Raw genomic sequence first — 26,706 nt, 5'->3', positions numbered from 1 at the left:
GTGCTAGACATAAATGGGCAAAATATCAGGACGATACAACAAGTCGGTGGGACTTACTGGAATGATGGAGTCATTTCATACATCCATTCAACCATCTTCCGGAGCGCTTGAGGTCGTCCGGGTCGTGGGAACTGGAACCGTGCACACCTGACAGAGGGAAAAACAAAGAGTAGGTTACACTTGTGCCTCGCTCATGAGATTTTTTTTTCATCTTTTCTCGTCAGCCTAGTCCCTTGTGTTAACCAATCAGTTCCCTCCAAACACTCGTGTCTATATCGGTAGTTCCCTGCGTCCTTTCAGTCTTTGTCAGGTAATTCTTGTGAAGTTCTTATCAGTTCCCATTTGCGAGTCCACACCCATTTTTTTAGGTTTGATACTTTTGGGGGGGGGGACTTGTAAATGCCTAGTTTTGTTGTATTGTGTTCTTTTGGGAAATCGTTAAGTTTTGAGTTGGCCCTGCACTCGGATCCACCTTTTCCCACACGTGACTCGTGGCAGGAATGCAGACCTCGTGATCGTAAGGCCGACGTGCAAATCACCTTTGCGGAGTTTCGCATGTCCATTTTTTTGAACACTAAGATCATCTGTGTGCGACCTTATTCGTGATCGTCTTCCCAATAAAATGATTTCCTTTGAATATACAACAAGGGGTCCTGGATTGACAAAGGTTGTTCTGCTCGACTTTTGACTTTCAGTTAGCATCAGATGCTTGTTTTTGGAAAATCGAGAGAAATAATGATGTGGATACACGCTCACTATTCTTGCGCATAAACTGGCAATGTTAAACACAATCCCACATAATGTTTTTGAAACTAAATGGTTATTCTTTCATGTTTTCAGTTCAATTTTCCAACAGTTTCTGCTGTGAGACGGCTGATTTCTCACAAGCAGACAGTGGAAAATCCATTTCGGCAGGGCAGCACGCAGTGTGTAACGGGAGCCCCAGGGTACCGCGACAGGTCCTGAACCTGATAACTTGTACATGTTTTATAGCCGTTACATTATAAATTATTTCCACAGGCCGCGGTCCCGTGGGAAAGGGGGGATTGTATTCTCCTCAGCTTCAGTTCCTGGTAACATCTTTTAATGACATTAACAAATTTGTCGCTCTAGTGTTACAAATGCTATCTTGGAAATCTTAAACGCCTCCACAGTAAATATGAGGTGATGATATTATCCGCTACATCTTATTGTGCGCTCGGTGGATCGTATGGCTTTTAAAATCAGGCCGGCAGCGGTAACAATTACGCGCATGAATGCCCCGCGCTGCCGCCGAACAGCCCGTCTGCATTTCCTGTTTTTAACTGTGAACTAAGGGCCTGAAAACACACCGTTTTATTGGCTGCAAACACACCATTTGACGACTTAGTTTTCCCGTTTTTATTTTTATTTTTTCCTCCAATTACTCATTAACATTTTGCTATTCCTGCTCAGATAGCTAACGAGGTACTAAGACGAGCCCCACACATGAGTGAGCCTTTTGCACACTCATGTTATGTGTTGCTATTGTATAGATTCATGAGGCATCCACTTGTCTTCATTAATCACGTTCATGCGTTCACGGTGAGGATAAACGGTACAAGTAATGTGGCCTTTTTCTTCCCCAGACATATCCTCACAAATCAGACGCCCATCTTTGTAATGTTTTACATCATGAAGTAATAAAACCCAAGCGGCGTAATATTATCTAAGCTTTGCCCTTCACATTAGTCAATGTATGAGCGGAGGCTAAAACTAATGGTCCGATAAGACGATGGGACGCTAGAAGAATTATAACTTCATTTAATTTAGCCATGCCTTGTGTTTTATTTAAGTTTGTGTGACATTGTAATCTAGACAAAATAGCAAAAGAGATAAGAACGAGAATTCTGAATCTAATATCGAAGCCCGGGGAAGTAATGAGCTGCCAGATATTATCCTAAAAAGCCTCGAAGACTTATTCTTACCTGTGTGGCCGCACGAGACATGACAACTTTTAATCTTGGCGCGGGAACTGTGCCAAAGCCCGTTTTATCCCCAAAGACGGGGCGAGGGATTTGCAAGCAATAATCGAGTTCATGGATGGGAGCATGCCAGATAAGGAGTCACTGGAAGTGAGCGACAACAGCAATTTTGTGACTCTTACGGCCATTTTTCTGCAACAATGCTGACTTGCGATTGCGGGGGTGGGGGGGCAGTCTTGCTGCATTAGAGCAGTGTGAGCGCCAAGCGAGCCGACAGATATTCATGGGCAATGACAGTTTGCAAATATCTCAATCTGGCGAGAGCCACTCGGGGTGACAATGAGGAGCGCTGTGAAATTGGAGGAGTCAGCAGCCAGCGTTTATTTCATCAGGCCCTTTCCCCGACGAGGTGCAATTGCCTGACAGCTGGAGGTGATTGGTGCATATGTCAAGACTCCCACAGGCCCGTTGTCACCGCTCGTTTCTCTAATTAGAACGCGCGTCGGCGAGACAAAAGAATGGCAGCGGAGCACATTACGCCCCGTCTAAAAGGTCTGAAGTCACATCCAAGTTGTCGCGGGGCATCATGATGGGGGAGGAATAGAAATTTGACAGATAAACAAACAGGCAATGCGCCGAGTTGAAGCGAAACTGGCAATAATGGAGCCCAGAATGTTGAAGTCATGGCTTTGATAGATTGACATTTTGGACTCTAAACCCCAAAAATATCATATCAAGAACTGTCTCAGTTTTTGCGCTTTTTTTTCATTGCTTTTCAATAGCGCTTGCAGGTGGCTATTGGGGTATCCACCCGCTATTGTCCATCTCGGCTGACAAATGGCCTTGTCACACCAACTTTTGTTTTCTTTTGGTCATTCACGACGATCGCGCTGCCAGAGTACCAGATAAATATCGTTCTTGTCTCAGACGAAATGTCAAAATGTCACACAACAAGTCCGTCACAAACAGGACATCGTTCAATTGTCTGTCACGTGCTTCCGAAAAGATTCAGTCCGTCGGCGCAGCTCCGTCGGTAACACGGGACAAGCAGCTGTCAAAGGAATGTCGAGGAGGTTATTTATTACGTGCATGGCGTTGTTTCTATGTAAAAAGTTTAAACACAACTTTGGTGTGCATCTTTTTTTTTTTTGACATTTTTTTTGTTTTTCACGGTATGAAATCAAACCAAATATTTAACATTTTCTGGGCTTTCTATGTTGTTTCAAGCCATTACTTGTGGAAAGATTTAAACTGAGGCACAAAAAAGTGTGTGCAGCACAGTAAAAAGTTAAATGGGTTAAACTCAAAATTTGTAATATTTAATGTTAAAAGAGCAAGAATGCTTTATGAAATTTGTACTGGCCCATTACAGTTCCCCAACCAAATATTATTAACACGACTGGAATAACCCAACTCTGACAATAATAAAACCTGGTCTAATCTTTGAAATCGAGTGGTGTCAAAGAGAATGACTCACACTCGACATTTCATTCGAGGAGACGGAAAAGTATTTAGCCAGGAGCTACGCTCAAACAGCTGTCCCAACAACATTCAACAAACTGGGACAATATTTTCAGAAGGAAACGGGCCGCCGCCCCCCCCCCCTCTAAAATCAAGGGCAAGGTGAGGACGAAGATGCCACAAGTGAATTGCTAGCACCTGAGCGCCCCCCCCTCCACCGTGACTGGCGTCATTTCCAACTTGTTCTTCCCATTTGAAACAAAGACATTTGCTTCTTTGCGCCCTTCAAGTGACACTTGCAAAGTAAATATGAACTTATATCCCCCCCGCACCCCGCCATCAAAATGTAATTACGTTAAGTGCAGGCATATGTTGAATCACAGACCTGGTGTCGCGCAATTGTCATTTGAGTCAACTCTGACCTTTTCAATGAGGTCTGGAACAAACTGATTTCATCTGCAACAGCTGCTGTATTTTCTTTTTTGTGTGTGCGTTTTTTTCTTTTTGGGGGGGGGGCACGACTTGTGAAACGCTCAAGATCCAAAGAGGGGTCACGTTTCTGTCCACTTGCATATGTCAGGACCTCTCTCAACACTTTGGGTTTCAACTCGTATTATGTGGACCCGCGTATAATTGAGCGTGGCATTGCGTCTGAGGCACATAGTGTGTCATGGAAACACTATATAAACACACCACCAACTATCTGCACTTCATATTAAATTATGCTGCATTTAAATTGCAGGCTTAAGTGCGCAAAACTGGTTTAATGTTCATATATAACCAAAATAAATGCATGAAGCTCATTCAAATTGCACTCAACGAGCATTCACAACAGACTGTAGCAATAAGGAATAAAAAACATCCATCCACATATCCTTTTCCCGTCACGCTTATACTCACTGTTGCGTGTGTGTGTCTATCCCAGTTGACTTTGGGCAGAGGTGGGGTACACCCTGAACTGGTCGCCAAGCAATCACAAGGCACCTGGAGACCAAAAAAATACACCTGTGCTCACATTCACACGAGCTAAAGAGCATGTTCAGAAACGTGGGACAGAGCTTCGTTAGCCCGCAAAAACCCATGCAAGCACTGGAAGCATTGACGAAGAAAAAAAAAATAACCAGATGTGCTTATTTTTTATTTGTTAAAAATGGATTATGGTAAATGGCGTATGCAGTATTAAGCCATACCCATAATCTACACCGTTTCAATAAAAATGATGTGTTTGGTCCTAAAACCGTGGCCTTCTCCAGCACTGAAGTTGCTCATCCCTGACCTAGCATGTCAAAGGCATTTTATAAGATATTATTTCGAGGTGTTAATCGTTTCAAGGGTTGTTGTTCCCTGTAATACTAGTAGTAGTAGTAATGTGTGTTTTACATACTTTGTGTCATGCTGTTATTTTTGTTTTTTGTTTGTATAGCGAGTAAGGCTAGTATTTTGCTAAGTGGTGTTTCCATGTTGGAAGGGCATGGAAATAACTGTATTTGGGACAGTTCTGATGATAAACAAGCTCAGTCTAGAAAGATAATTTGTACGGAGAACTGACCTGTGAGCCATTGAATTCACATTCACTCTGAAAAAGTGACATGTACTGTAAGATGGTTCCTGAACAAGCGGGCGCGCATTTCACAAAAGTGTGACATTTTTCAGGTGATGCCTGAATGCAGCAGAAAACCTTTTTCAGGAGCGGAAAAGCAAAAAGAAAAATTGGGGCATCACACGTTATACATATGAGGACATATGAATAGAGGAGTGACGGAAAATGACACGTTCCAACTATGCTAGTGTTATTGTAGCATAACTTGAGGGCCTGCTCTAATGTCAGTGGACGCCATTACTTTTTTTTCTTACAAATGTTACGGATATTTAAGTGACTACGAAATAAAACAGTAACACAGGGGGATGGAAAATGAAAGTAAGTGACACATTTTTTTGTTGTTGCTAACATTGGTGTGTTAGTTTTAATTTGTGCCTTAAACTCTGGGAATGCTCACGTTGCGATGATTGTCGCGAGCACAAAGTTAATGGACGGATGAATTCTCATCAAAACAATAATCCACAGGAAAGTGAAAAACAAGTAATCATGTTTAATCAATTCACGCCTGATGAGCCGTTGAAAGCAAGGTCAAAACGCGCCACCGCCGCGCGTGCTTTGCAGTCGGCGAGACAAAAAGCGAGTGTAAAGCACACCATTTAGAAGGGACTTGTGAGGTGATACTTTTTAATTGCTTCAGACAAATTTGTTTGGAGGCGGCGCTGTCACATTCAAAACATGAAAGTGGATTTCAGTGGGTGAATGCGTAAAAAGGTGCGTCCTTGGGGAACGCTGTGTTCTGCCAGTAATGAGTGGTGGGCATGAAAGACTCCACTCCGACAGATGTATCCATTTAAAAAAAGAAGAAAAAAAAAGCAATGGCGGCGTTGAGCACGGCGCACTGAACAAATTGCATGCAACTTTCACGACAGCGAGTGTTTACTCAGACTTATGGGGACGTATCATTCTTATCAGGCCCCTCAGGACGTTATAGGAGAGTCCCGCTGGCCCCACGGTCTAAATAAACCGTGACTAGTATTCTACTTTTGAGACAACTCTGCGTTGCAATCGTAATTGGGGTGACATGGAAGGGAATGAGCTGTGGGAGTCGGTGGAGACGGGCCAGCTTACTTCCCTTGAGCAAGGCAGATCAGATGTACATGTAAGGCATGCTTATACTTTAGCAAATAGCTAGTCAACATGGAATGAATTGAATTCCCCCTGGCGGTGACTGTATCTCTTGTTCTTTAAATAAACAATACTTTTGTCTTGCAATTATATGAACACATTCTTGACCATATTCAGTTTGAAGATACGTTTTCTTAAAGAATCTTCCCTCTAACACAAATTCCATTAGCATTCTTCGGACCACGGTGCGCAACATCGGCGATGCAAACAAAAGACCAAACCAGTATCACACCCGCGCAAACATCTGACATGTATAAATAAGTTACCTGATGTAGGTAAGTCACAAAAAAAATCAAACCACCTTTATCTCAAAATGGTCCTTCAACAGTTTTGTGACACGAATAAAATGAGCCCTAGTTTGTTACAAGGATTTTATGCTACGTTATATGTCGTGAATCAGCTCCAATTAACTTGTCCAGAAATCAATGTAAGTAAATGGGAAATGTATAAAAATCATCATTGTCAGTTCATTTTGTCTTCAATATTTGCTATTTTAGAAAATCTAAGTGGAGAGTGATATGAGCGACAATTTTCATGACAATATGGGAGGCGCTCTGTCTATTTTTGCTTTGGGCCTCCAAATGACGAGCTGGTTGGACTGAGCCGGCCCAAGTGTGATTATTAGCAGCTAGCATCATTGACGAAGGCTAACAAAAACGCTATCAAAAACGGAAGGGTGGATGATTACCACTGACTGAGCCAAGATTCAAAGCAAGAACAACAGTGAGGCTAGCTCATCACGTTGCCGTCGTCCACACATCCCAAAAAGTAAATACAAGAGACGCTTCTCCAGTTTTTGCCGTGGGATGCATTCAGGGCAGCGCTGTTCCTCAGTTTCCTGGTGCTATTTTCAAATTTCTTGACAAGGTTTGAGGCTGCTGGGACTTGTTGCCTGTCATGTACTTCCGGCGAGCCACGGAAGGTCAGCGGACTCAAACAATAGCACTGACCACTTCTTCATCCCGCACGGACAGGAAGTGAAAGACTTTAGTTTCCACTCCTTACGCTGGCAATTATTTGTGCCACCTTTCCCCTCTGTAGGCTGGGTGACACAGATGTGACTCTGGGGGTGATGGATAGTGCTCCATTGAATGAAGATGAACATTTTCCTTCTGGCGAAGAGAAGGTGTTGACATTCTGTGCTCTTGGCTTCCTCCACTCCTCCTGGAGGGCGCTGTCATTTATCCTGATTTACAGCAGAGCGGTACATCAGTACTTCCTCTTAGCACTGGACAGAGACGGATGCCGCGGGTCTCCTGATCCAAACCCTCTGAAGGATGCCGCTTGCAATGGTGGGACGTAATCATCCATTTTCCGATCCGCTTTATCCTCACAAGGGTGGCGGCGGGCGCTGGAGCCTATCCAAGCTGTCTTCGGGCAGTAGGCGGGGGACACCCTGAACCGGTTGCCAGCCAATCGCAGGGCACACAGAGACAAACAACTGCTCTCACACTCACATCTAGGGACAATTTAGTGTTCAGTCAGCCTGCCATGGATGTTTTTGGTATGTGGGAGGAAACCGGAGTACCCGGAGAAAACCCACGAAGGCCCAGGGAGAACATGCAAACTCCACACAGGAAGGCCGGAGCCGGGATCGGACCCACTGCCTCTGCACTGTGAGGTCAACGCGCTAACCACTTGACTGCCGGGCCGCCTGGATGTAATCATGTACAAATATTTTCTTGCTTCAAGAAATGTGTCTTTTGCCTAGACCTTATTTGACTTTTTACTGTTGAATCTTTACTTTGTCAAAATAAGCATGTTCCTTTTTTCAACCTTTTCAACCCGAAGAGACAAAAAGAGGCTGTAAAGTAAATCTGGGCGTCTTATAAAGCAAGAAAAAAAACATGACAGAATGTAAACCAAGGGGAATCCGCGACGGTGATTCAAGAGATTCGTAGAAGCAAAATATTCCCCATCCATGGCCTTATAAAACTCTCCTGTTGTGTTACGAGTCAAATGGGCCCATTTTTAAACACTTTTGCTGTGTTGCTCAGTGTAACCAGTTCAACAAAGGCTATTGGAATCTTCTCTGGAATTGAACGTGCACTGGGTCAACGTTATTGCTGTACCTGAGAAACCAAACAAAACAGGAGGGTGAAAGACTCGTCGGTTTTTCTAGGTATCCAAAGACAACGGTGAGTTGTAAGCTGTTTGTTTCTTTGGTACACCTAAAATTTTGGTGGGGGTCAATGTTGTACATTTATTTTAAATGTACATTTATTGTAATTCCCCCTTTATGCAAAGGGGTCAAAGCGCGACTATACAGTAAGTTTGTTGGTTCAAAAAAAAAAAAAGGCACAGTTGCCCCCCGACACTGTTAATGGCGAGGACGTGGAAATAAGTGCCTAGCCATGGAGTAGCAGTGGAGGGGGCGGCGCTGGGGGGTATTTGTTAATTGAAAGTTAGGATCACTTTGCGGCCATTACACAAGGATACCCGAGACGCGTTAATGCCGGCGAGTTAGGCGGCACCTGCTGTCACCGGCTAATTGCGTTGGGCTCGGTCATGTCTGTCACAGAGCGAGTGTTCCCATCATGCTCTTCGTCTACTTACGGGGTGTATTACCAGCTGAGCTGACATTACCCAGGTGGCCACGGGGGAGCTGGAGCCAGCCTGTGACCTCGAAAGCCTACATAGATCCCAGTCATGTTATTAGTCCACCATTTGATTGCTTTCCTTGACGTAGTTTACCCTCCCACATGCTTTGTACACACTATATGCATCTCAATTTATCAAAACGCTCATTTTACAAACTATGGGAGGCCTAAACTATGTCAGGAAATCATGTATGTATTGTAGTGTGAGCTGTAAGGAGGCTGGCTGGTTGGCCCGAGCTATGGCGAGTGAGTGTCCGGGCATCAGCCCCCGTGTACGTAAGTTCCTCGTGTTGATGTGATTTTATTCTTGTCCCAGCATTAGACAAAGTCTCTGAAAAGCGCATAGGCAACCGTGGGACTCATTTCCCAAAGGCAAGGGCACCACTAATATTTTTCAACCATTAAAATGCTCGCGATAAGGCACAGATTTACGTGATCTAGCAGGGATTGTGGCGACAGGTGAGTCCATACGTTCCACAGAAGTTCTGAAATGTGAGCAGTTTTTCTCAGATGTCATGCTCCTGAGCAACGAGCAACGCCTGGCAGCACACTAAAAAGAAAGACAAGCTGTGTCTCCTATTCATCCTCACTTACATATGCATCAGGGCCAGGCCAGGGTGCCGTGCAGATGACTCGCTCAGGAGCCATACTGTGCTTTTGAGGACCCTGCTAGGGCTTGCAATGCATAATCTGATTTAGACCAGAGCACGCTCCTATTTATTTTTAATTGTCCCACTTTAGCATTTAAGAGCTATTGATTCCCCTGCCGGAAAAGCATGAAGTGACAGAATCACTATTGTGCTCCCTGCTTGGGGAAGGTGCATCAAAGGGCATTTTAATGTCACTGACTTTCTGGGGCCAATTTGAAGAGCACACAAGGGCGCATATCGTTTGCAGGCTCAGGCAGAACCGTACGAGACGGTCATTTGTAGTCAATCAAAACGGGCCGGTAACTGATTCCATGTCCAGAGCAGAGATTTCATACAATAACATTTGATTTTAAAGCATTTGAATCAGCCATTAAGGTTAGGCTTATTCTTCAATGCATTTTCTTCTCCTTGTGTTTCAAATAGGTCTCAGGTGTTTTTTTAATAAGGTGAGTGACGTGCTTTCACCAAGGGTGAACATCCTTTTAGAGCTTGCCTGAACTCCAGGGGTTTAGTGGAGCTTACTGTCTCATGCAACAGAGTCCATCCATGCTACGCCCCCACCAAGTTGACCATTCTAATGAACAATCAAGTCTGGGTTGATTAGTAGAAGCTACATCGGTTAGCCAACACTAAGCTTCGAGCTACGGCAATTTGAATTCGGTTTAGACTGCGCAACGTGACTGTCGTCTGGAAGCAAGCAATAACAAAAAGGTCCATTTTCCAAAGTACTTCCCGACAAAGCTGATTTTTTTTCTGCAACTCTTCTAAGTAAAAATGTTACATCTCGATCCTACAACCCATTGATTCATTTGTCCACTAACCCTTGCAACCGAGCCAGTATGTTTTCCCGCCAAATACATCCGAGTGAGACCTCTCCCTCCTTTCCTCGCTCACTCGCTCTCCCACCGCCCACAGATGTTTTGATTAGCAGCAACTCGTATGCTGGTCAGATCGCGGGATTAATGATGGATAATTTGCCTAAGGTTGGCACGGCACACCACCGCACTGCCAGACTTTAGATGCCATATGGGCAGAAGCAGCTGTTTTCATTACTCTCCCATGCCCAGATGTGTCAAACAGGATGCCGACTTCAATCCGCAGTCTTGCTGGCACTTGGTAGGGGGCTGCTTTCTACTAGCTTGGCAGCTAATTACTTTAATGTACCCTAGGATGGAGGCACAATATTTTTTTCATTTTTTTTTTTTTAAAGGACTTTTGCAAACAGCCGAATGCCAGCTGTCACCTCTGTGCGCAACGAGAGAAGATGGATAGGTACTCGCTGTGGATCTAATGAGGTTGGCCGCTGGCACCAGACCGGGATCAAGGGCCTCCTCTTCTCGGGAACGGCGGGAAGGTCATTGCAAAATATATACGCCGTTAGGCGCACGTTGCACTTTCTCCGCGACTTTTACATCCCGTCTCGTCTGCATTGTCCGCGACTCTGTCTCACTGTTGAATGGAACGGGGTGTAAATGGCAGCAATCTGAGACGCCGGGGGTAACGTGCCAAGACCACACACGGGGAGAAGCTGGCATGGGAACAAAGAATGGCGAGTGAAAACAGAGAGGAGGAGGCTGCCAGAATGTCAGCTGGGCCTTTACATGGAGTTGCACGCACCGTGGAACATGTGTTGGGCGTGTTCCCCGGCCTGCTGAGCAGCTCGTTTTTATTGTTCACCGATAAGTCCACAGATTTGTCACAAACGCCACTTTTCTTTAAAACATATATTGTTGCTTCTGTGCAGCACAAAGCCCTTGTGGTAAACACACGTCTGTCTAAAAGTTTTTGGTTCTGAGCTCCGGCTCTCGGCATACACCAGCTTCCTCCCACAATGCAAAAACTGAAACACATTTTTTTGATATAGTGTCGAGATAAGTTCATCGCAGGCCGCGTTTACATATCATTGGTTGATGAAACGTGAAAAGCTGAAATGATGAAGCCACATGTTTGTGTTATTGTTGTAATCTGAATTATGGCTTAACCCTTTCAGGGACAGCGGTTACGACAGTGGACAGCTTATCATGTTATCAGGTTGCAGGCTGCATGAAAGGGCTAAAGGACGTTGGTTTACACGATACGTGTTTTGTAGAAGTTGTGGCAGTGAATGCTTAAAAGACTGCAGCGTTTCGAGACGGATCGATTTATGTCGACGGCGCATGTGCGCTCGGGCGCATCTTCGATTTCTGTGCAGGTGCAAGCCTCCTTGGGTGTGGTGTGTTTGAGAATTTGGCAGCCCGTGCTGCACTATGTAGGGGGAGATCCAGCAGACAAAGGGCCTTTTTTTTTCTACATGCCCCCAGTGCGTCTGACAATTGGATGGCTGAAAGTCGAGCTGAAAGCAGGTCTAAACTTGTGGCACAAGTGGTGTGACATGATTTTGGTGGAGTTGATCGAGAGGTACTGGCAGACAGATTCTGAGCTCCGTGGACATTTCTGGTGGATGTCCTCGTATTTGATTTGAAAATATGACAACGGCGTGCTTTAAATGCATTGTAGAAATGAATTATTGAATGCATCATTAGGGAGCGGCCAAACTTGCATCATTTGCACGTGACTTATAAATGTTGTCTTGTTAATTAATTGATTGAGTTTGTTCATAAAATACGAGGGAAGAGGACCTTGAAAAAATATTCACAATTTTAATCGCAATCACAATATCGAGGAGAGAAAAATAAAATCGAACTTCAATTATTTTTTTTTTTCAAAATGTAAACTTGAAACCGTCCCTAGATGTGAACGTGAATCCTTGTTTGTCTGTGCCGTGCGATTGGCTGCTGACCAGTCCAGAGCGGCCTCATGCCCAAAGTCAGCTGTGTCACACACCAAGTCACCCGCGACCTTACCGAGGATAGAAAATGGAGATGATTGACAAGGGTCAGATTAAACACGTCTCTTTTTCTGTGGCATTGACACGTGTCAAAGCTGAATGATACAAATGCTAGCTCGGTGCAATTCGATCAATCCCATCATCACGGCAGCGCGAGGGCATCAATACCTTTTCATTATGTCGAGATGCCATGTCTATATTTGCACTTAAGCAGTGCCTGCTGGCGAGAGTTTTGCAGCGACATTGTGATGGAAGGGGTCTCGGGGATCCTGTCTGCAGCCTCTCGATATATCCATCAATAAGGTGTCACGCTTTCGCACCTGCCCGTCCTCCAATGACAGGCTGCCCTTAGTCAATCGGCCGTCATGGTTCCCTAACAAAGGCAGCGCGGGATGGGTGGCTTTGGCTTCATCTCGTCGGGGGTGCGAAGTCTGCATTCGTATGATTTGACATACAATTTAATGCTTTTGGCCGGCGTGGCGAAGCGGTGTTTATAACGTGCCTCGCAAATCTGAGGTCCGGCATTTCAATCTCAGATTTGGCCTCACCCGTGTGTAGTCTGGATATCCTTCTCATGTTCGCATGGGTTTTCGTCAGGTACTACGGTTTCCTCCCATCTTCCAAATACAGTACACGCGTTTGGTTCATTGAAGACAAGAATTGGCCACAATGAGTTTTGTTTCTACAGTTTTTCCAAATTATGATCGGTTGTGTGGTTGATTTTTTGGTTTGTGCTGTGAACCAAAATCTGAGGGATGACTAAGGTTCAGATACACCAACGCTCGAAAGATAAGCGAGCGAAAAGAATATTAGAATGCAGAAAAATCTGTGTGTAAGATAACATTTAAAAAAACCTATTTGTGTCACAATGGAGACATTCCCAATTTACAGCAGCAAGATTATGATAGGGAGAAAGTAGAAGACCAAAAGTACAGTTTGTACAAGCATATTAAAAATGAGTGAGAGGGGGGAGTCCAGGTTATATATATATATATATATATATATATATATATATATATGCATTTTATATTTTTATATATGTATTTTTTTAGTGCTCTCAAGATTGAAAAAATATATATATATTTTTTTTTAATTAATCTGCATATATCAGAATAGGCAATGGCCTCACAATGTCCATGTCCATTAGTAATTATCTATAATACCAGTTTATTTATATGTGAAATACAGGGCTGCTTTTCTTGACTAAAAACATCTTTTTCAGAGCTATAATGAATTAGTGACATTTCAATTCACATCGCTGCCAAAAACCGATTTGATATACGAATCCCACAAAGCCACCAGGGTGTTGTTGGGTTTACAGCTGTCTGCTTTTGCATCAGTGTTGATCTTAATGTGCCACTTCATCTTTTGGCGCCCATTGGGGTGCGGGGACAAGCAAAGAGCGTGTTTAGCGAATCAAACGCCATTTTTAGGCAACACTTTCTTCTCCTTTCCCCCGACCCCTCCTCTCATCATACTTTGACTGACATTTTGCTCAAATTACCAGCAATGCCTAAGGGAAGGTGCGCGTCAAACCTTTAAACTGTTATTATTCCATACACATGGCCTGTTTTCCATCGGCGAATGTATTATTCAAAGTGGTGTTTGTTCATTGGGACTCCCTTTACACTTTTGCGTGTAGTGCGCATCCCCTTCAAAACACTTTGGAGAGTCACGTTCACTTTTGCCCCCCCCCCCCCCCCCCCCCCGAGTGGCTTCTCCCTCAGGAGCCTATTATCCATTTTAGCATATGCAAAAAGAGCTCATCCGATCGTGTATCGCACTCACTTAGGGACTTGACACCCGCATGATGAGAACCGCTACTCAGCCGGCAGTATTGCAGGGGTCATGTCTCGTTTAGAAGAAGCAAAAAAAAAAAAAACTCCTGGCTGCCTGAGAGGGCTTCTCCACAAAAGAAAGTCACTCAGCGTTTGGAGCAAACATAGAGATGCGTCACAACAGCCGGGAGATTCGTATTCTCTGTTTGATCGAGTCAGAACAGCCAACATTTTAAGGACGGTGGAGATCGAAGCTGGAAATAATTCCATTGAGATGGGGCCATGTATTTCATGTGTACAGTTGAGAGTAGAAGTAGGAGGAGGTATTTGGACAGATAAATGACCGGAAACGGTTCATATGAGCCAAAGCGTACATATTTTTTAGAATATGAGAGGAAGCAGGAGCACCTACATGGGCATGTTTCCAACTCTGAACCTCAAAATCATGAGGCCGAAGTGTTAACCGCTAGCTGACCTTGCTCAAAGTCGTCACTGGCATTGCCCAAATGTGAAACTGACAGAGGACATGAAGTGACATTTTTTTTGTATTTTGTTAAGGTCCACACGGTGTTTATTTGAATCGAACTTTGCTCGTCCACATCCTAAACTGCAAAATGGGATTTTCTTCATGAAATCACTCCACCCCAGAGCGCCTTGCTCATCAAAAACTCAAGTGGGGCCGGGTGGGAGCATTGGCACAAGGCAATGAGAAAAATTTTCCAGGGTATTTTTTCAGGAGGATGCATAATGCTGGTTTGTAAAGAGAATGACATGTTTTGTTGTGGACATCCCCCCCCATTCAAACTGCTTTTTTTTTTATTTAACTGGCCGTGTCTGCTTTCTTCTCTGTGTTGTGCCAGTATCAGCCCCTGAGCTTCTCGCCGAGAGAAGGCTTTTGATGTGTCTCGCTGCGCCACAAAACCTCCCCCTCGAGCCCTGATTGGTGGACAGCCGGTGGTGCTGGCGGGTCCGGACGTGGGAGTGGGATGGGACGGGAGGGGTGGATGAAAGCTGGCGGGGCAGCGAGGGGGCACCTGTACACAGAGCCTGGCCTATGCGCCTGCTTCTTCTTCAAGCGTTCGCCTTGACCGCCGGCTGAACTCGGGTGTCAGCGACCATCACACGGTCGCCGTGACCTCCCTCTCTCTCAATTTATTTCCTTTCTCTCTCACTCCACATCCTCCGCTTTTCTCTTTTTGGATTTGCCGCTTTTGTCTGTCGGCCTCTTGTGTGACAGGTGAATCACTCTGTTAATAGGAATGAAATGAGATTCTCACGAGTTTTAAAACGCATACAATGTTCAACACAAGTCGGAGGGGGGGAAAAAAAAGACCATTAAAGAGGTCTGTAAAGAACGATGCTCTTCTCACTGGTCTGTGGGAATTGGATTAAGCATAAAACAATCTTGGTGCCATTTTAGATTTATCCAAAGGTCAAAGAAAAAGCGCCACCCCGTCTTTTTATTCTACTGAGATGTCCCAGCAATAAGCGTGCTGTTTAAGCATGAATGTGTGTCTCTGTCATCTTATTTCCTTTGATTCCCAAAGAAAGGGGACTTTTAGTTCGTGGCTGATGTATGTGTGGTCAACGATGATGGTCAGATACACTGGCAAGATATTCAAGTAAACCTGCTCGATCTAACGAGAGAAAATGTGTTCTTTAAAAACAACAAAACAATAATGCTCTTTATCTTTACATCAAGGCATTCATTTAACCTCTGTTTAATGCGCGCGTTAGCATAGCGCTATAGTGAAAGTGCATGATATCAAACTAGAGTCTTGAAATGAAACTCGCATGCATGTTTTTAGAATGTTGGAGGAAATCCCACAAAAGTCTCGGCTGGGAAACGAACCCAGAAACTCTCAGCTGTAAAACAGACGTGCTAACCACGAGGGATTTGTGCTACGATGAAGAAAGCCCACTTGAAAATGTAAACAATGGTCAAACCTGAGCATCCGTCTTATTTGATGATTCGTTATCCGTCACGCTTGATGTCATTCATGGAGAACATCAATTTGGACAGTTCCTCGGGAGTTCCTGAGGAAACAAGGACTGAAAGTCACATTTGGTTCCCGATGACCAACACACAAAGTGATTTAACATTTATGATTTGTAATCCTGGGTAACACAAGGGTTAAGAAGCCTCAACTGTATTTTTGGGAGCTGTTTGCCAGCACAAAGCTCTCGGGTTGACCCGGTGTAAATGCAGTTGTTGCAAGAGATAACCTGCTTGTAAATGAGGGTCATGGTTCAGGTGCTGGAGGTCAGCACCGTTGGCCCTCTCCTGAGCACGGGGGGCACCTTAGCGGCCCACTGCCGAGTGCTGAACATGCATTTGATTGTGTTCGGGCCAATAAGGGTGGAGGTGGTAGGTCACCTCCTGACACATTGAGATGTGAGGTGTGACAGGCGGGCGAGGTAGAAGCCAATAGAGCTCAAACGGCATCTGTCAAATGCAGCGGACAGGAGTGTTTGCTCAGCAATCAGCGCATTCTTCTGAGGGCACGCCAGCACTTGATAGCCTGTTTTAAGATACTGACAGTGTTGTCCACAACAATCAAAAAACAAATTATTGATTATAAGTACGAGTGGTGTAATAAAAAACTCCTTTGAATTCAAACCAACTTTAAAATGCATCCTCCTTGAATGTATTCTCGCACAAAAGTGTACATTGCGAACTCTTGAAATGATTATCAAACGAAGACACGATGCTGTGAAAAGCAGAAATAGACTCGCCGGAGTCGATGCGGAAGATCGAAGGACGCAAAATAGATTTCTGAGGAACTGCAATCAGAACCTCATGGATAGATGGAACGTAGGCCAGGGTGATCACAGATCAGTGGACACTTTGAGATCATCTTTCACCTGATCGTTCTTGTCTCTGTGTCTTAAAAACATAACAGAGATGATAATCGGACAATGAATATATTTTTACAATGATTCACCGGTTTGATGCAGGCTGTTGATATATCTTGGAATGAAATATGCTGACATCCACCACACGTATCGGTGGAGCTGGGAATCTGTGTTACACTACCTGTGCCACAACTTAGACCAGCCCAGTGGTGGACTAAATTCTAGTCTATTTTGAGTTAACAAATTGTAACATGTGCCAGGTAAAAGAAAACGCCCTTGGTTCTCAGCACGAAACAGTGCAATCTGCCAAATTCCCAAATACGGTGACACATATTCATTCATTCATTCATCTTCCTAACCGCTTGATCCTCACTAGGGTCGCGGGGGGTGCTGGAGCCTATCCCAGCTGTCTCCGGGCAGTAGGCGGGGGACACCCTGAATCGGTTGCCAGCCAATCGCAGGGCACACAGAGACGAACTACCATTCGCACTCACACTCACACCTAGGGACAATTTAGAGTGTTCAATCAGCCTGCCGTGCATATTTTTGGAATGTGGGAGGAAACCGGAGCACCCGAAGAAAACCCACGCAGGCCCGGGGAGAACATGCAAACTCCACACAGGGAGGCCGGAGCTGGAATCGAACCCGGTACCTCTGCACTGTGAAGCCGACGTGCTAACCACTGGACTACCGGGCCGCCCCGGTTACACATACTTTAGGAAAAAAAAATAATGAATATGCGGCAGTTTTTACGTTGACTGCACATGCACCGTCTACAAAATAAATACTTTGGCTTTGCAACCCTGCTTAAACCAACAAACTTATTTTCCTCACTATCAGTTGGACAGCTGTTTATTTGTCACCATGACCACCAAGTCTCAAACTTCCCCAAACGTGAGGAAGCATCCTTGAGTGTTGAATCACATCATTCCCATCACACCCACACACCCACACACACACCACATCCAGGTGTTTGTCACTGACGGTATCCAGCACACTGAGGAATTTATAAAACAATCCTAAACGCTGATAACATTTAACAGACTGAAAACAGCTTTCCTTGTGTTCACTTTCCCCCCCAAAAATGGAAGGAATTATTAGCCCTCCAAAATAAGAGAGACAATCGCATGTAAAAGACTTTCAGGGCCGCCTGCTTGCATGTGTGTGTGTGTGTGTGTGTGTGTGTGTGTGTGTGTGTGTGTGTGTGTGTGTGTGTGTGTGTGTGTGTGTGCAGGAGAAAGCGGGCGCATCACAGCACCACCACGCAGATCACTCAGACTAAATCCCAAAGGCCGTGACTGGCGCAGCGTGTCCCGCATTAGCTCCACCGCAGCTCGCTGAAATGCACTCGCCTGAGTGGAATGAGAGCCACCAGGCACCATGCACACCACGCCGGCGGCTTTGTCAGACACAGATCAATGCGCGGCAGCGCTCACTCAGACCCAGCCGCCGCCCCTGCCTGCCTGCAAGGACAAATAAACTATGTTGAGGGGGGTCATTGATACGCCTCGGATGGGATTGTCTTTGCCTCGCCGTCTTAAAATCGAGCTTTTCAACAATGCCAGCAAGCCATGCTCTGACTGGTAACCAGTCAGGGGTGTACACCGCCTCCCACCCAAAGTCAGTTGGGATAGGCCCCGCTTCTCCAACCACACACACTATGAGAAAAAAAAAGGAGGGATCTATTATCTGCGGATGTGACAGCAGGATTGCAATTCGTCTGTTCTCCAAGTATGGGAGTGTGAGGCTAAATAAATGAGTTCTAATAGAGAAGTAAAAGGGTCGAGGAGGAGCAGGGGGGGATGCAGTCCCAATGAAGATCTGCATTATTCGGTTAAAGCTGCCACTAATTCCAAGATTCAGAGAGGAGGAAAAACGATGACCATGACTTGTGTCGAGGCACTAAGTGAAAGTGGGTCATTATTATGGAGCTGAACTCCGCTTCAGCCGCAAAGCAGCACTGAGGACAATCATTTATTTATGAAGTGGCCTGTGACTTGAGAGCTCTTGAACTTGGATCCATGGATCTCGTCCCCCCCAGAGGGGTTTACGGTGCAAGCCGTATCAGAAGCAATGTGCGTTTAACACAGAGAAGGTCACCAACTTTGAGCCAACGAGCTGTTAATAATACTCATTTAAGCTGCAATGTGCAATTTGTCTTTAATGGCGGAACAGAGCATCACACTAATGCGGGGTTTGGATAACTTCAAGCGCCTACTGTGTAACGCTTGCCTTCATTAGGGTTGCGGTCGAACTGCGGCTGACTCTGAGCGAGAGGCGGGGTACACGCAGGTTGACATTAAACTTGCTGTTGACCCGTGTGACATACTGTTCAGTCGAAATAAAGTCGATTTTGCAGAACCCAAATTTGTACATGAACATTTTTTTAACTCTTTCGTTGACCCTGTAGCCCGATAACATGGTAAGCTGTCCTCTGTCGTAACCGCTGTCCCGAAAGGGTTAAGTTGAAACATGCTGGAGTCTATCCGGCTGACTTTTTAAATGCTTATATTTGCCCGTATAAGTAGTTTATTTAAACCATTATATATACTCGGCAAACTCTTCGGGGTGTGCATCTCTCCACAAAAGACGCTTCTCTAGGGTTTTCACTACGGGTGCACAATGATACAAGGATGGCTCGAATTGCCAGTGGAATGATTTGGTTCGACTCAGTAGGACTACGATTCGATTTGAGATGGTATGACTCATTTTGATGGCTTAGGACGGAATGTTTTTTTCATCGTTATTTTAGATTCTGCGCATCATTTGATTGAACTTCGATGCACTCATCTCTTTTAAATCCCAAAATGATTTTCCGGTTCAAAAAGTTTTTTTTTTTTTTTGCTAAAAACTATGATTCCAAATCTGATACATATCATTTGAAACTCATCTTTCTGTGTTGAAGACTCTCCGTAAATTTCACCAATAACCCAGCCTAAACTTAAGCTCCTCCCACCATACACAGCTTGCTTCTCAGTTGAATTTTATCACCTCAATATGCTGTCTTCACTCAAATTACTTTTTTAACAGAGCTTTGTCAGCATCTCGCGCCATCTTTGGCCATTTCAGAAAGAGCATGATATATTTGTGGCTTGTGAAGCATACATATCAAGGCGACGACCGTATTTGCGAATGGCCTCTAATGAAACTGGCGATCCGCGCCGTCACCAAGCGTATGCGACAGAAACCTTCAAGGAGGCAGAGTTGAGATACAGGTGACACATAAGGAGACTCCGTCAGCACCCGTTCGTCACCCGGCCGTGTAGTTGACATGACTGGCAGTGCCGGCCGCTCATCGCGACTCAAAGCGCTCTGTCGCGGAGAAGAGTGTAACTCGGGGCCCTATTGTTCAACAGCTCCCAAAGACAGGAGGACACAGAAATTATTCTGAAGAGCAGGAGGCACACGCTGGAAGGTGACCTTTAACTGCACTTCCTTAGCCGAATCTCATCCAATTAGAGGACTGTATATTTTCCCTAATAGCAGCTGATGAGGCCGGGCGTATGAGCCGGCACGCCCGGCCGGCGTTGCTATGCAGCGAGATGGCTGCTTAGGCGGCCGAGGAGCGCTGGGGAATAAGTGAGCAGAGAGCTTTAATTTGATAGGGTTAGAATCCTGCAGGCTCCGGGGTCGCGGGTCACCGGGAGCTCGCCTCGCGCCCAATATGAAGAAATCACAAGTAAATTGCTTACATCTGCCGCCGCCGGCTGCGATTGGATCCCCGGAGGTGAGGCGCTATCTGACGTGGGGGTAGGGAGGAGCAAGGCGCACCGACGGACTTGTAATTGCTGTAATTGGGAATTGATTGTTTGAATGCTTGGGGAACATTGGCACATGTGTTATCGTGGACCCAAGTATTTATTTATCATTATTTCCCCCACTTTTTGGGCCTTCTGCAAAGTCCACATCTCTCAACTGACATAATGTCAGACTGACAAAATAGTAGCTTGGATGTTGCGCTCATTTTTCCGATAATTCCCTATTTTTCCACCGTTTTAAACAAATTCTGACAAAATGTGCAACATTCCATATTTTCGATAAGAATAAGAAACCTATTCGCATTTATGGAGAAATTTCACCGTCAGCATGGCAAACGGTTGTCCGCTCATCTGGCTCACAGTCTCAAGGTTTGAATATTGCCATGTTTTTTGTTTATTATCGTTTTGACGAATGGCCTCATTATGGCCAAAAATTCACAAACATGTTTGTCCTGGTGAAAAGGCACGCTGTGTCGAGCGTTACAATTTGTTTCAGTCCATATTTCACATTGGAAAAAAAAACATTTCTCAAATGATTCAATGTTCAGCTGACCCCAAACTGTTCAAAAAATGTTCACGTTTTAAAAAATCGCCACTTTTTCGATCATTCCAAATGAAACGCAAAACCATTCAAATAATGGTGACAAATTTCCCACATATTATCGAAATGAAAACAACTGCAGACTGTCGAAATTCAGCGTTTGCTTTTTTTCACATTCAACATTTCTAATTACCTGGACAACATTTCAGTTGTACGGCATTCGCATTTTCTACATAGATGCCACTTCCTGGTTGACGTTGAAAACGCTTTGAGGGAGGACACGCGCAAGGCGTTACGTCGCAATCCCGACAAGCAGATGCAAAAGTATCCCCGACGAAGACCCGAGCTGATAAATGAGGTGCAACAAAAGTGCCACGTAAAAATGACTATCCATCAACAATGTCCCCAAGTCTGGAACACCGGCAATAATAAAGCCAATGAATAATCTTACATCAGGTCAAAGTTCTAGACGCTGCATATTGCATCCTCCGCGTTCCCGTCCGCCACGAAGCGCCTTGTTTGTCTTCTATTCATTGTGATTATACCTCGGCCATTTTCCCCCCACGCGTCCCTCATCCTTGGCTGGCCGGGCGGCACTGGGACGCGTTCCAGCGGTAAAATGGGGCGGGGCTGTGACTTATCGCAAAAGCTCTGGCACGTGACACCTCATTGCAAGGTCTTTGTCACCAATTATGTGTCTATTAAGAAACAGTCAATCAGTCAATGTGCAAATAGGCAGGCCTCCGAGAGCCCGCCGCTATTGACGGGATGCTGTCAATAGTCCATCTGATATGATTTAGCCTGGGGGAAACGGTTTGCTCCGTACACACACCCCTTTGCTTATTGACCAACAATTACTTGAACGAGCCTTTTTAATGGACGTCTATTATTCTTCGCATTGGATTTGCAGTTTGTCAACCTTTTGCCTTACACATCATCAGCGGTACGCGGGTTTCCTTTCAGTACGTGTTATGTCACGTTTTGTCCGCTGGCAATGTTTGACGCCGCCGCACGACAAATTGGATGTCTGGCTGGCTAATTTACTTCCCATCCAAAATAGCCCGAAAGGAAATTCCCGTTAGTTGCTTCTAATGATGGACACTAATGTTGTGATTTGAGCGTGTTGGCGGCACGCCTCGACCCGCCTTGCTCATCAAAACAGTTATGTTGCATTTCGTTACCGTTTACGCTTAAATGATTGCAATGTGCCGTTATGTTCGGATGTATAGCCTCAAAGAAGATGAGAAACGTTTTCACGCATTTTCATATGAAATTCGTGATGGCGACATATTGGCTAAAATTGACTTTTTAATTGCTTGTGTACAGATAGTTGGGTCTCTGGAGTGCCTGCCGACCCCTTCAGGGTTGAAATTACAAAAACAAGTACAGATTTTTGAGCTGCCTGGTTCCCAAAATGTGCTTGTGTGTGAGCTCTTCTGGATTTTTGATACATTGTGAAGTCACAACTGTTTACTTCAGCAGCAATTACATTGGGTTTTAAAACAACACATAATAGTCACAAATACAAAGTGAAGCCACATCCTGGCAATTTAGCATCACCCATCTGTCTCGGATACCTGCTTCCATTTGGGGCTCATCTGGACCAACTTCCTCATTTAAATTTTGTCAAAGTACGAGCCTTGGATTTCACCCAAAATGGATGATTTACACCAAAAATAGCCATCATTCCAATTTCGTGCATGGGTCTTTTTCATAGTTCCTCTCTATCAGGGGGCAACTTTTGAGTAACTTTTGGCAAATTTTTTTCTCCATATACATATGCTAGCCAAAACGAGTGAGCAGACTATACCCTGAACTGGTCACATATAGAGACAAATAACCATTCACACCCACATTCACACCGGCACCGAGTGGGAATCAATCCCACGCTACCCGCACACCAGTGCTGCGTGTGTACCACTGCATTATCAGTGACTTTCTGATCCGCCTACCCTGACAAGGGTCACAGGGCATGTCCCAGCTGTCTTTAGGCAGTAAGCGAGGGACACCCTGAACCGGTTGCCAGCCAATTGCATGGCAAACAGAGACATACAACCATTCACGCTTTGACACCTTGGGACTATTTTGAGGGTTCCATTAACCTGCCATGCATGCTTTTGGAATGTGGAAAGAAAACGGAGTACCCGGACAAAACCCACACTGGCAGGGGGAGAACATGCAAACTCCACACAGGGAGGCCAGAGCCAGAATCGAATTGACGACCTCTGCACTGTGAGGTCGACACGCTAACCAGTTGACCACCTATGTGCGTGTGAATGAAAAAAAATATATACATTCACACACACACACACACGCAGACACACGCACACACACACACACACACACACACAAGCCTTAGGAAATCAGGGATCAATAGCAATGGCATCAAATGAATACTTTAACTTGCGTGCCGCTAACTCCAGCCCAGACATTTTGATCACGTCATCCCCTCTGGAAAATTGCAATTAAGTTCTGAGAGATAAAACATGCCAACTACTCTGCATTTCAAGGCGTGATTGGCCCATCAGTGAGGCAGTGCACTGCCGTGTTTTTTTTCATCACTGTTAATTGATCCTTTCTAATTAACGTGGAAAGGGAAGCCCGTATCTTGCACGCCTTGTGCCTGTCTGTCATAACACAATAAAAGGTCCTCTTCCTGGCACCCTCGTCCCTCCGCCGGCTGGCTGGCGGCCAAACGGACTATTTACGGTGCGGCGATCTCACCACGATGAGTTCAATGGCCGGCTTCATTAATGCCGCTTTTCGTCGGCAAAATCTCATTTGCATGAGGTGACGCACTGCTTTTAATATGCAAGTGAAGGTTAGTGGTAAGGCCAAGCCGCTCTTTCTACTACGATTGCTCGGACTATTGTTCCTCTAGCTCCTCCTTATCCCTCCAATGTCACCGATACTGACACTTTTTCCCTCCGATTCAATTAGACTGATTTTTTTTCCTTTTACGTTTTTCTCCTCCTCTACGGTCTCTTGCCTGAATTTTATACAAGAACAGATTCAGATTCTAATTTAACACTAAAAGAGCAGAAGTATGATCCTAAAATGCGTCGAAGATACCTGCTTCGAGTTGGGGCGCATTTGGATCAATTCCCGAGTAGGAGTCAGTCAAAGCAGAAAGGTTTTTTTTTTGTTGTTTTTGTTTTACACTTGCAAACGTTTTAAAAATGTCGACTTGCTTGTCCTTTGGCTTTTTGTGTTGGTTACAAATGAATTTGAACTATCACTAACAAAGGAAGAATGTTTGATGTGATTAATTTTACTTTTGTTACACTTATTGTTTTTCATATTGTCTGGGGAAGTAAAAATTAGGAATTTTGAAAATTGCTAAATTTCCATGGGAAGTAACTAAAACAAGAGGGTCATTCAAGCATACACATTTTGCTTTTTCATAAGAAGCAAAATGTGTTAGAAAATTAGATTGCTCTCCTTGCCCACATTTTAAGGGGCATTTCTGAACTTCAAATTGCTCATTTTATGGAAAAGTATTTGAGCAGCGACATGTCGGAACCTTGCCTGTATCTCAAGTCTCAGCTTGCGACCCGACAACAGAAGCAAGGTTTTGTAACTCGTGAAGTATTATCAAGCAGCAGTCTTCAACTTTAGTACATACCCGTTTTATTCTCATGTCAAATACCCACTTGGAACCGTGGCAGATTTTGCGAACCCATAAAAGAAAGTGACTTCAAACAAAATGGTGGCTGCCTCCGCATTGTGATTGTTACCATGCCAGAGTTTTCTTTGTTGGAGTTTCCTGGGTGTGGTCTTTAAGACTTACTTTTTAATACTTTATTTTACTTCCCCTTTTTAATGGTATTTTAGTCGTTAGCCTGCTATTCTGACAGCTTTACCTGCAGTCATGGCCGCCTCCAGGAAGTGTGAAGCTGGGTCGTAACACTTGGCCTTTTTTTTTCCACCGAGCGTATGTGCAGTTGCCACTGGAGCGTAAAGAGTGTTTTTCTTTTTCTTCTCTTCTCTTCCTCAGCAGAGAGGCTGCGGAGAAATGAACACGTAAGTATCTGTTTCTGTCTAATTAAATCCACCGAACGGCCCTCGAGCGTCCACTGCCAACACAGACACTCGTTCTGTGGGTGCACACTGCCACCTATTGACCAAATACATAAATACATCATCCACACCATCCTCTCTCGGCCAATCTTACTTACTGCCTTGATTGCTGCTAACTGCTGATGGTGGCATCAGTCACGACGTGCCAGGATAAAACAACTCTTTTAAGATCACATATCTCTTTTGAAGGCTTCTTTATTACTATTTGTACAACACGCCGGGGCCGCCTCTAATGGCTTCAAATCAGCCAAGCCGGGGCGTAAATGCAAGCAAGCGAGCAAACGTCGGCGCTCTTATGTGTTATCATTGCCGCGAGGTGTGTTTTGTTGCAAAAAGGCCTCCTCTTTGAGCTCGCTTGGTCGCTGCTGTTGCTTTGGGAGAACAAAGCCAAGAAGCAGAAGTGGCGGCTGGAGGAGCAATTTTTGTCCATCAAGGGGGGTGGGGGGTGGGGTGTTTGTTGAAGAGTTCAATTATTTGTCTTGTGAAGTATTCCGAGGATGTGGTCAGCTCATCAGCGACAAGAAAACGTCCGAGTGTTCAGTGCGTGGACTTGAAGTCCTTTTTGTGTGAGGACAGGATGAATTATACAGTCAACCCTGTTTATCATTGGTGGGAGGGGGGGGGGGGGGGGGGGGGTGCGATAAAAGAAAAACTTAAATGTTGCCCCTCTCACACACTATAAACACATTTCAAGTTATTGAAACAAATCTTTAAAGTGTCTTTAGTGCCTGGATTAAGATGCAAAGTGTGCTTGCTTTGAGTTGTTTCTGAGTTGAAGTTAATTGTAAAATGGACACATACAAGTAAAGAGAATGTGACATATATTAAATACCAAAACATTCAAACAAACCATATAATTTCCTCTACAAAACCTAATGTATGTTAACTTCATGTGAACACATAATGTGAAATATTATCGATGGGCTAATGGTAATCAGCGCTCGATGTTGCAGTAGTTCGTAACCTTCAAACAACTGCTAGCTTAACACAGAGTAGCAACGCATACAATTAGAGCCGACAACAATAGTCACCGGTGTGCCTATTCTCTCTATTCTGTGTGAACGTCGACTATGTCCGAAGCTTTGAGTAGTTGGGGACCTTCTCTGCCTCTTTCTCTTCCCGTTCATGATGCTGCTTCTCTTCCAGCAGAGCCACTCTGATTATTCTGAGAGAAAAGTGGGTACCTACAAATACCCCCCCAAAAAACACTATTAACTTTATCCTGCTAAATGCATTGGCTCAGTGTGAACAAATTTAAGGGAGTGTGAACGTGAAAAATGGCGTGGCAAGACCGGTCCTTGCCAAAAAAAAGAGGTCTTCTTACATTTCAAGTGATTTGTGATTTTGCTGGCGGAGGGGAGAGTAAAATAACAATTGTTATGAATAGAGTGTGTTCAGAAAGTTTTTGTGCACTAATTTTTTTCAGTATTTGTTGTAATATTAATACCATATTAAAATGTGGATTGCATCAAATGTTTTCATGCTCT

General features: G+C 44.6%; 1 long non-coding RNA gene across 1 annotated transcript; it reads right to left on the bottom strand.

Moving 5' to 3' along the window:
• Positions 1–61: 61 nt before the first annotated feature.
• LOC127597476 (uncharacterized) lies at positions 62–26,706 on the bottom strand. The gene is made up of 4 exons (XR_007961661.1): positions 25,003–26,706; positions 15,932–16,021; positions 4,301–4,388; positions 62–147 (listed from the first exon to the last, which is right to left on the bottom strand). It is a non-coding gene; the product is annotated as an uncharacterized LOC127597476 (long non-coding RNA).

Source organism: Hippocampus zosterae, chromosome 3 (genome assembly GCF_025434085.1).
Source record: "Hippocampus zosterae strain Florida chromosome 3, ASM2543408v3, whole genome shotgun sequence".
In the NCBI taxonomy this organism is placed as follows: Eukaryota; Metazoa; Chordata; class Actinopteri; order Syngnathiformes; family Syngnathidae; genus Hippocampus; species Hippocampus zosterae.
Note: the sequence above shows the minus strand (reverse complement) of the source record. Positions and strands in the feature narration are given on the sequence as shown.